This window comes from Quercus suber, unplaced genomic scaffold, assembly GCF_002906115.3.
Source record: "Quercus suber isolate HL8 unplaced genomic scaffold, Cork oak 2.0 scaffold_13, whole genome shotgun sequence".
NCBI lineage: Eukaryota > Viridiplantae > Streptophyta > Magnoliopsida > Fagales > Fagaceae > Quercus > Quercus suber.
The window spans coordinates 693,903-705,194 of record NW_027069478.1 but is presented as its reverse complement, the minus strand read 5'-3'; the positions used below and the strand labels follow the sequence as shown (position 1 = coordinate 705,194).

The window sequence follows — 11,292 nt, the reverse complement described above, 5'->3', positions numbered from 1 at the left end:
AATAAACAATGAATTTTATTTTTGTGACATAGTGACTCAAAATTACGTAATGTTCACAAAATAAAACAATAATAATAAAGACACCATGATACCAATCATGAAAACAACTTTCCATAAAAATTAATTAATTAAATAATGAAACTAACTTCAGTGATAAAATTTACCAATCATTTGAATTGATGTAATAAATTTGAACACTAACATGTTCATTACTATTATTATTATTATTATTATTATAAAATTAAAATTTTTGCAATTTTCATAATTTTTCACATCAGCATAATATTAAAATAAAAAATATAATTACAGAAAAAAAAACATTTCTTAAAAGAAAAAAAAAAAAAAAAAAGCAGACCCTCGCTCTGCCGTTCCTCTCTCTTCACTATTTCTCTACCTTCTCCTTCCCCAAAACCCAACACTGAAAATCAACACTGCCAAGAAGCCATCCCACACTGTCAGGTCCGAGATAGAAAGAAGGCATCACCAACCATATGGTTTGGTCCTTCGGAGATACATACAACTATGGTTTCACAGTCGGAGAGTTTTTCCGGAAGCGAAGGTGACGATGGGACCGCAACAGAGCTTGAAGAGAAAATCAAATCAGACACCGCAACTGCTGGTAAATAATTTTCTATACCATTAACATATTTTATTTTTATAATTTTCTCAATAAATGTAAATGTTTAACTTTCCGATCTGGGTATTTCATAACGTTATTGAAAAATTATCATAGTTTTTGTGTTCGGATAAAGCTATTTCTTGTAAAGTATTTGGGATATTCAGTTATGTGTTAAAATAGATTAGGGATTCATAACCCTATATTATATTTTGATTAGGAATCCATAACCCTAACCAAATTTGCTAAATAATATTTTTTTTAGGGATTATTTTTTTACCATGCAACTCACGGCTGATAATTTGTATTTTTCATTCCTGGCTTTATAATTCTGAATTTTTATTTCTCTCTTTATAATTCTTCAGTTTTTTTGGATTTAATTTTGTGAATTTTTATCTGGGTTCATGTGGCTACCGCGTAAAAACTTGATTTTAGTGTATAGTTTGGGGATTCAAATTTGAAATTCATAAGGAATTTTAATTTCTAATTCTTTGAGATTGTGTAGTTGAAATTCTTTTATGATTCATATGTTTGATATTGGGATTGGTATGAGTTTGAATTTTTTATGATTCATATGTTAGATATTGGGATTGGTATTGATGGTGGGATAGATTTATATTGTAGAAAACAACATTTAGATAGTTTTGGTAATAGTTGATAGTATTGTACAAATGTTTTTCTTTTTTGGCTGTACTATTGTAACAATGATTTACCATATTGATTATTAGTCTGTGGACTGGTGTCACTTTGGAGCTTTAGGGGCCTCTGTTGGGCTGCTATTGTTGTGGACTAGAAGAGTAGTAGAGAAATTTGATGGGGCTGTGGGAAATTATTCAGTTTATGTAAGTTTGGATGTGTGGATGATCAATACAAGTCGGTGTTTCAAGTGCCTATGGTCCCAATTCTGAGCATGACAGATATGTGGATTTGGTGGAGTCTTGGTGGAGATTTTAATATGATTCCGTTTGAGAAGTAGGTTTGATTTTTTTTAATGATTTATTTCATGGTGTGTTTGTGCATTAAGATTAGAGTTTTTTACCCTTAATAACTTCAAAGGAATCAGAGCTTTTAGAAAGTTTTATTATTTTACTTAAAAAGAGGATTCCCTCTTAAATTTGATGGAAGCCATGAGATCAAGTTCATAAAACCCTTTTAATTTTGATCAAAAGTGTATGTCAATTGTTTATGAAGTGAAACAACTACTATTGATAATGGTTTCAACATATTAACATATTTTCCATAGTTTGTCAACAGATTAAGATTCATAGATTTTATATTGCCATGGAGACCTACTGACAGAATCACATGGTAACATGCTTACATAAAAATTAAATGAATAAAATAGTCGATATGTAAATCTTCTGCAAAACAATTGAAATATTTAACTTTCTCATCATCGATGCAGAATTTCATAGTCTTCTCTTTGGTTATATTAGTCCTACCTATATATTGCTTTGTTCTGTTTATTTTATTTTTTATTTTTTTAAATCAATTATTTTTTTCTTTTGTTACAATTTTATATAGTGCTGAGGTTAAGGTGTACATGACCATATCTACATTACAGCTAATTTCACATCATGTTTTCACATCATGTTTTCCTGGCTTATAGAGGCCTGAGACCTTGGGAATTGCTGAATTCCCAATACTAGGAAGATACAACCTTTTCATCAAGGTAAACATATTACACATTTTTTTTATTATAATTGTGAACAAAAAAAATTAAGAACTTATTTTTGTCACTATCTAGAATAATTTGTGCATCATGTATCTTAAAGAGCTTAAATGTGATCATAAATAAAACTGTCTTTTTAATATATATTAGAAGACTCTTGGGTATCATGGTCATAATTTCAAACCCATTGCTAAGGACAGCTTAGTGGTTCAACAGCGCCTGGTGGTTTGTTAGCTAATTAATGCAATGAGTTTCATAAAAATTTTCACTACACTGCACTGTTTTAAACTTTCTACACTGCACTATTTCTCTTCTATTAATGTTTCTTGAATGTTGGCTGAAAATTGGATTCCTATTGTTTTGCAAGTAGGGATTTGGCATTTTGTTATCTAGGTTATTTGGTAATACAACTACAAGACAAGGACAGTCAAGTATTTACCAGTCTCTCCTTTATTTTGTACTGTTTCTTGCATATTAATTGGTAATATGTTTCTAGAAATAATTTGAAATTGGAATGTGATTGTATATTTAAGTTTCTTGGTTATCTCAAACTTGGTTTTATGTTCGGTTTAATTGTTTCATTTCAAGATTGCCATTGTTTTTATTACCTCTATGTACAATTTGTATTTTATCGGAGAATCATGTTTTTTTTAATTTCTATATTGCACATTTGTATTCTGAAGTTAGTCCGTGGATGCTATATTGTGTATTTGCCAAAACCATTTTTTAGTCATGGGCAATTGTACGTTGCAGTGGCTAGGGTTACAAGCAGAAACGGACTAAAATTTCTGAAACAAAAAATAGTGTATAAAGAAGTTTTTACCAATCTTTGAGTCAAGGAACCAACTAATAGAGGTAACATAATTTATATTGTAAAAGTCACTCATAATTGCTTTGCATTTATATTATTTATTTTTGTGTTTATCTTCTTCTCCAAATTGATTTAGCCACTTTGTTTGGAGTAGTTTCTATTTAGGTCTTTAAGTTATACTCTTTGTTTTTTGGTTTTTGCATTAAATATGATCAAGTTTTTTGATATTTGTATGGATTGGTTTCAGTTCAGGTCTTTAGGTTATATTTGGTTTTGATTAAGGTATTTGAATAAAATTGGTTTTAGTTTAGTTATTTTTGTTAATTTGTTCGTATTTATCTATCTATGGTGACTGGGTTAAAACACAGAGGAGTGGATTTAAAGAATTTACAAGAGTCTTAGTCTCTTTCGGGCACTTTGAATATTGAAATAAAGCAGAAGTTTATTCTAGACAAAGATATAAGCAATTCAAATCAGGTGGGAATGAAAAAGTAAATTAGGCAATTTCCCTTAATCTATATAAGTAGTAACGTGAATCTCTGTGGAGGGCAGGCTTTTCAATTCCTTTAATAGGTTCTAGCTTTCTTTTAACATTTTTTGTGTTGGCCTGTAATGATTTCTTCCGAAGGAATCTTTGCCTAAGTATATATATTTTAAATTATAAATATATATTTTTTGCTTCAATTTCGGAGTTTGGTGGGCTTTGACATCGTCAACTATAGATTTAGATGCTCTAAAAAACACTTTTATGGTGACATGCTACATAATATTTAACAATGCTATTACTTGGTTCTATTTTAGAATAGCATTTTGTTATTGCCTATTGGCTTTTCTTTCATATATGGCTGTTAGAGACAATTTTGTGATGCCATCTTTAATCACCTATCCTCTAGATCATATGAAACCATATATAGTTAAAATATTTCATTGCAAATCCCTATAGTTTTTTTTTTATTAGTCCCTATAGGTTTTAAATGCTTATATAGTCCCTATAGGTTTTGATCAAATTGTCACACCATTCTTGAATATTTAAGAAAAAAAATTAAAGCTCTCTACAGTTTCTTTAAAGTGGTTTCTAAAACAATTTTACTCCTGAGGAAATTTTCTTGACAATGGACTGTAATTGTTATAGTTGTTATTGTCTTATCAAAGTTGGTACCAAATTTGATGTCTAAACTTCTTTACTGTTTAGATGAAGAAGTATTAAAACAAAGAACATAGAATTGACTACAACCATGATTCTCTACCAAATTGCTTCCAAGGATATTCTCATCATTTACTGTTTTCTATCTTTGACAAGCTAATTACTTTTCTATATCTTTGTTATACTGCTATGTTTTGTTTGGGTTCAATTTTGTTGTGTTACATTTGCAGAGTAGTATTTATTCTATGGAGTATCTAAATGAAAGTTTGAATTATTATATAGACAAACAAAAAGAAAATTAGAAAGTCAAGATCAGAGTATCAAGGATGTGGGATGCAATCAACTCAAAAAATAATGAAATTATTAGTTTAGATATGATTTTAATTGATGAGCAAGTTGTTTTTCTTTTATGGCTTTTAATATTGTTCGATCATTATATAACTTATGTACTCTATCTATATAAAACTGATGCACTTTACTTGCAGAATAATGACTATAATCTCAAGTATGGATGGGAATTCTTTTGGAGGTTCACTCTTTATCTTTCAAGGAAGTAATTGAATTCATGTTATGATTAAAGTAGATGATGCAGAAACCTAGTGTTAATTGCATTGTGATAATTGGTAGCTGTTGGCATTGTACTAGGAATTGATGCAAAGTTTAGGATGTTTTGGTAGATATTTGGTAGATTCTTAAAAAAGGACTTAGTGAATAGTGAGAAATATTAATATGAGTTGTGTTTGCTTGCTTCGTGTTAATAGAAAGTTGCAGGTTTATTCAAATGTTAATAAGATGAATTGACCATCACACATTATGAAATCAAAAGGCAATACAATTTTATATATTAAATGTAGGAGAGTATAACTTATTGTCAACAAGTGGAACAAGAGTTCATAGTGAGCAGTTTTTCCCTTGGAAAAGCATTTGGAAGCAGAAGATTTCCTCTAGAGTGGCTTTCTTTGTATGGACCGCAGTCTTGGGGAAATGTCTAACAATTGACAACTTAAGGAAAAGAAAGGTTTGCATTTTGGATTGGTGTTATATGTGCAAGTGTAATAGTGAAACTATTGACCATCTTTTCCTTCATTGACTGATTGCTTTGGAGTTGTGAGATATGGTTTTTGGTTTATTTGGAGTTTGTTGGGTTATGCCATTCTCTGTTGTTGGGCTTTTGGCTTGCTGGCAAGGTCGTTTTGGTCGCCATCGTAATGGAGATATATGGATGGTTGTTTCTCATTGTTTGATGTTGTGTATTTGGAAGGAGAGAAATAGTAGGTATTTTGAAGACAAGGAGCGTTCCATGCCTGATCTCAAGCTTCTTTTTTTTAGAACCTTACTTGATTGGTTCTCTGTGTGGAGAAACCATCATTTTTCTTCTATTTTGGATTTACTTGATTTTTGTAATGTTCATTTTTTATTTGTTCACCCCTGTATACTCCCTGTATACTTGGGTGTCTCTCTCTTCTTGATATCAATGAATCTTTATTACTTGTCAATAAAAAATAAAAATAAAAAATCCTAAGATTGCTAATTTCAAAGATTAGTAATGCTCTGTTTTGGATTCACGCTTTTTATGTGTTTCAGTATTTACAGTCTCTACAATCCTATGTCTAATATCTTTATGTAATATAACGGGTTGGTGTAAAGTAATCAACTAATAGTACAAATGCCAAAACAATTTAAATCACAAGTGACAATTCAAGAAGACATGAACATCAACAGAAGAACCATAAGTGAAATAAACAAAATTATGTGGGACTTTGATAATGAGGTAAGAAGAAAGAAAACCTTGAACAATCATATTGTGTCCTTAACATTGCTTTATGTACTATAGACTTGCATCTACAAAATTTAACTATAAAATTGTGAATTGATTGATATTCATTAATTAAATAAAAAATCTAAGTGGAAAAGAATTTGTTTTCCAAATAAACTAAATGATTATAATCTCAAGTATAGATGGGAATGCTTCACCGTGAAGAAAGCTTTTGAATCTTTTGAAGAAACTGATAAAACAATTCAGCTTAATAAAACGACAAAAGTACGTATTCTTTAATATAGCAAAATTACAAATTTGATTTTTAACTTCTATATGTTGTAATAGATTTCTCGACCTGTTCTATTGCCAGACTTACATTAGTGATACTTCAAATAAATGTAACAGCAACTTATCAAGTGATGTGCAACTCTCACCAATATTCATAATAAAGGAAAACAAAAGGATGTATTCAGTGACTACTACGAAACAATGAAGAAAGAAGATAGAAAAAACACATTAAAGTTTTCTTTCAATTTATTTGAAATATTGATTAAGTAGTTCTTTAAATTTTTGTTTCATTCATTTAATAGATAATTGGGGATGCAAAGGATTTGATTCTTCATTTTAATTTAAACTTAAGTTTGATTTCTATTTTTCATTACGTAATTTATTGTTTCATATCAAAGATAGGAAACTATGAAACTAGAATCTAAATGTACAATCAATGAGGAAGAGAAAAAGAATAATTTACATTTTTATATAAAATAGCTTTCCCGTGCATCGCACAGGTTAGCAACTAGTTATTATTATTATTATTATTATTATTATTTTGGGATACATGGTTGTTTGGGTTAGGGGGATTTACTGTGTAATCGTTTTTTTATTTTTTTATTTTATTTTATTTTATACAAAGCTTGCCATTACAAACAGACAAGCAGAGAAAAGAAAAACAACAGAGCTCACAGAGAAGAAACAACAGGCACTAATTAATACAATCAGCTTGAACAATATCCTGCACTACCCTAGGGAGAACTCTTCTCCACACCTGCGTGTCTTCACTTCGCCTAGCCAAATGAGCTAACTCATGAGCAACTCTGTTATAATCCCGATTCACATGATTGACCTTCCAACTAGTAAAAGAGCCCAGCAAGGCATGGATGCCTTGAAACAGATGGCCAATGCTCCATTCCATAAAATTCTCATTAACACTATTAACAATGGAAATGGCGTCAGATTCTACAATAATCTAAGAAAGCTTCATATCTCGTTCAAGCAAAATCCCAGCTTCCATGGCAAGAGCTTCCACCTCCTCAACTGAGAACTGACCTTGCAAGAATTTAGTACAAGCCACAAGAACTGCACCACAAGAGTCACGAATAACAACCCTAACACTAGAGTTTCACCCATCCTCCGACGTCGCCCGATCAACATTGATTTTGAAAACTCCAGGCAATGGAGGAGTCCACCTACTACTTTCCTTCGCTGGATTCGTGTTCAAAGCACATAAAGCACCTTTATAATCTTGTAGAAAACTCCTAGCAAACCTCCAAATTTGACCAAGTAATTGGCATTTTGATTCAAATGCAACTTGATTCCTATTATACCAAATAGACCAAGCAGCCCCAAAAAATACCTCCAAATCACAATTAGTGCCATTCTTCAAAATATCCAAAGTTACAGATAAATATAGGGAAGGATCAATTTTAGACGATTAGCTAGGACCTTATTGCTAAGGTCCTAGCTAATCGTCTAAAATTGATTCTCCCTCATATAATATCGAAAAATCAAAGTGCTTTTATTGTTGGAAAGTTTATAATAGATAATGTTCTTATTGTTTTTGAGATGATGCATTACTTAGAACATAAGAAAGAGGGTAAGGATTGTTATATGGCAATTAAATTGGACATTTATCTGTTTCTTCTATGTGCAGATGGTTTTTCTTCTCTTATTAATAAGGCTGTAAGTAGTCACACTATGAGTGGACTTTTAATCTGTAGAGGCTGCCCTATGATATCACACCTCTTTTTTGCGGATGACAGTCTGCTTTTCTGCAAAGTTAGCAACCAAGAATGTTAGCATCTAATTGATATTCTTCGTCTGTATGAGGCTGCTTCGGGTCAGAAAATCAATACAGACAAATCATCGATGTTTGTTATTTTTTGGAACAAGAGTAATATAAGTTTTATTAATATCAGCCATGGACATATCAGAATTTAAGACATTAAGAACCATATTCACAACATCGTTACCCACAATATCCCATAATGTTTGATAAAAGACAGCAGACATACGATCTAGGTCGGGGGATTTGGTTGGGTGCATCTGTTTTAGGGCTACTTCAACTTCTTAGTGAATTGCTTAATAAGATCTTTATTCATCTGAACGAACACCTTTGATTCCATAGTGTCAATAACCTCCTGAATTCTATCTGCATGAGATGTTGTATAAAGCTTCTCAAAATAAGACACAACTACTTTTGCCACGCCCAAAGTAGACTCTCTCTAGACCCCATATCATCCAACAGTCTGGTGATTGTGTTTTTCTTTTTTCCTCCCGGAAGCCTTAGAATGGAAGTATTTTGTATTGCGATCTCCAAGACTCATCCATTGAACTTTTGATCTTTGTTGTCACATAACTTCCTCACAGTCCAGCAACTCATTAATCTCCTTTCTGATCTTGTTTATCTCCCTTCCATTCCTTCCATTCTGATCCCTTAAAACCAGATCATTTAAAACATTCATCTTCTTTTGAATCTGTCTTGGAACATGGCCAAAAACTGTTCTGTTCCATCTTGAAAGTTCATTTGCACATCTTTTAAGACCAACCACTATATCACTAGGGTTATTAGCTCTCATACTCCTAGTCCAAGCCTCCTTAATAACATCTCTACAATCTTCTCTTCTTGTCCATATAGCTCCAAACTGAAATCTTCTCTTTCGTGGGCTTTGCGGAGCAAAAAAATCAATGATCAAGACTACACAATGGTCACCAATAGTTTCCACAAGATGGTGCACTCTCATGTCCCTAAAATTATCAATCCATTCTTGCATAACTAGAGCACAATCCAACCTAAGATACATTCTATGCCTTCCCTCTTGCATATTACACCAAGTGAACTCTGGAATACAGAATCCAAGGTCCATGAATCTACAACAATTAATTACTTCCTTAAACTCATTCATTTGCTTTTGAGATCTTCGAGCTCCCCCCATTTTCTCTGCAGCGGAAAAAATTTCATTAAAATCCCTAAAACACAGCCAGGGAAGTTGAAATTTTCTATTAAGAACCCTTAATAAATCCCATGACTCCTTCCTTGTATGAACCTCAGGATTTCCATAGAACCTAGTAATCCGCCATTTAAACCCTGAACTTTCAGTAACAATGGCATCAATATGCCTGTTTGAATAACTTTGAACATCAACACTAATATCCTTCCTCCACAGAAGAGCTAAACCTCCACTTCTTCCATGGCTGGGAACAACTAACCCATTAATAAAACCAACACTCCCCTTCTTTTATCCATACTGTTCTTTTTCAGTTTTGTTTCCGATAAGAAAACAAAATCGGGATCCCATTGTTGCACCAAACCGCGCAATGCTCGAACTGACCGAGGGTTCCCAAGTCCTCAGCAATTCCATCCCAAAACCCTCATTAAAACATATCCAAAAAAGATTGAAAGGATACAGGGATACAAACAGAGCATCAAGCAAACCCAGTACAAAGGGAAAGTCCCAAAATCAAACTTCTGATAACCACATAAATAAATACAAATCATGTAAAATACTCATTGATTGCTTGGAAACCACCTTGATCGAATCACACCAACTCTAGGAGTACCCCTACTTGCTAGAAACCCATCCCACAAAAAATGCCTCTGGCAACTTCAATCACCCACACCTTCAGCACAAGATCTTCACAAAGATTACAAAGGGTTAAGATTAACCACCGAAAAACTGACCAGCTACAAAACTATACCCACTCTAGCACAATCGGACCCATGGCAAAGGGCTAAGATCTACACAGCACAATTGGACCCACTTAAGATACTGAGAAAACTCTTGATGAAATGGTAAAGACCTACAAAAGGGTTGGAGGACTGACAATGGTGAAACTGTAAAGACCCATAAAAGGATTGGAAGACTGACGATGAAAACTGCGCTCACAAGCCAGCCGAGATGAGCTCGTGCGTACACTATCGAAAACCAAAAATGTGCGTCGAGAGAGAGAGGGCTGGAACACCACAATCCAGAGAGAAGAGAGAGAGACAGAACTCTCTAGAAAGGACCGGAACCTTTCGGTCCAAAGAGAACAAACTCCGACTTGGGAGAGAGAAAAAGTTTGAGAGAAATCTTTAATCGTTTTGTTTAAAGTCAGTTACTTGTTGCTCTTTTTGTGGGCCTTGTTGCCTAGTCTCATTTTTCTTTTAGGAAAGAATGACTTTAATTTAAACTGTAAGTTCACAGTTCATTATATTACTATATTATTGATCAATGTTATTAATAATGTTTGGTAACCAATGGTTAATGATTTAAACAAAAAATAAAATTATTACAATGTTTTGTATTTTCATACTTGAACACAATCAATTCAATCAATGGTCAATGTTGTTTTATTTTTGTTTCTCAAAAAAAAAAAAAATGTTGTTTTATTTTTATTATTATTAGTGCAACCATTATCTTTTAAAATTAGGGATCATTATGTGTCACTTTGAAAAGAAAAAAATTATGTCAATTAATAGTTTTTATTAACTTTAGCCTTTAAGCTGTTTTAAAATATAAGAATTCCATTAATACTTTTTAGTGAAATTGCCAAATGTGTGGCCATTTATTCTACAAGCCTTACACCTATTTTATGGAAAAATCCTCAATTTTTATTTCATTAGAAGAATTTGATATGAACCAATAGAAATATGAAATTTTAATTATGAGAAATAAACAGTCTTTTTTTTTTTTTTTTTCCTTCTCTGTTCATGTAAAGGATATGCTTCAAAATTCAAGCTTGTATGTCTTAAATTCTATCATCGATATTCAATAGTCAATACCACACAGATATTGAATTCAAGATAGAAGTGCAAGAGAGTTTTATCGTAAAACATTGAAAAGTGCTATATTCACAACATTTTCATAACACTTTTTAAGTGGTAAGTTGTTATTGGTTCTAATTTAAACTCACTATTAAAATTCCTTGTTTGTCCACTAATAGCCAATAACAACCTAGATGCCACTTATAATTTTTGAAAAAGTGTTATGAAAATGTTTAAAACATATCATTTCTATAAAAATTATTCAAA

At 32.0% G+C, this 11,292-nt stretch overlaps 1 long non-coding RNA gene across 3 annotated transcripts; it reads left to right on the top strand.

Annotated features, from left to right (window-relative positions):
- Nucleotides 1-344: 344 nt before the first annotated feature.
- On the top strand, nucleotides 345-5,808 carry LOC136070160 (uncharacterized). 3 transcript variants are annotated; one of them, XR_010631412.1, is made up of 3 exons: nucleotides 627-2,288; nucleotides 3,042-3,143; nucleotides 4,729-5,808. It is a non-coding gene; the product is annotated as an uncharacterized LOC136070160 (long non-coding RNA). The 3 variants fall into 3 exon arrangements; XR_010631416.1 differs by lacking the exons at nucleotides 627-2,288; nucleotides 3,042-3,143 and adding an exon at nucleotides 345-619; XR_010631415.1 differs by lacking the exon at nucleotides 3,042-3,143.
- Nucleotides 5,809-11,292: the final 5,484 nt, after the last annotated feature.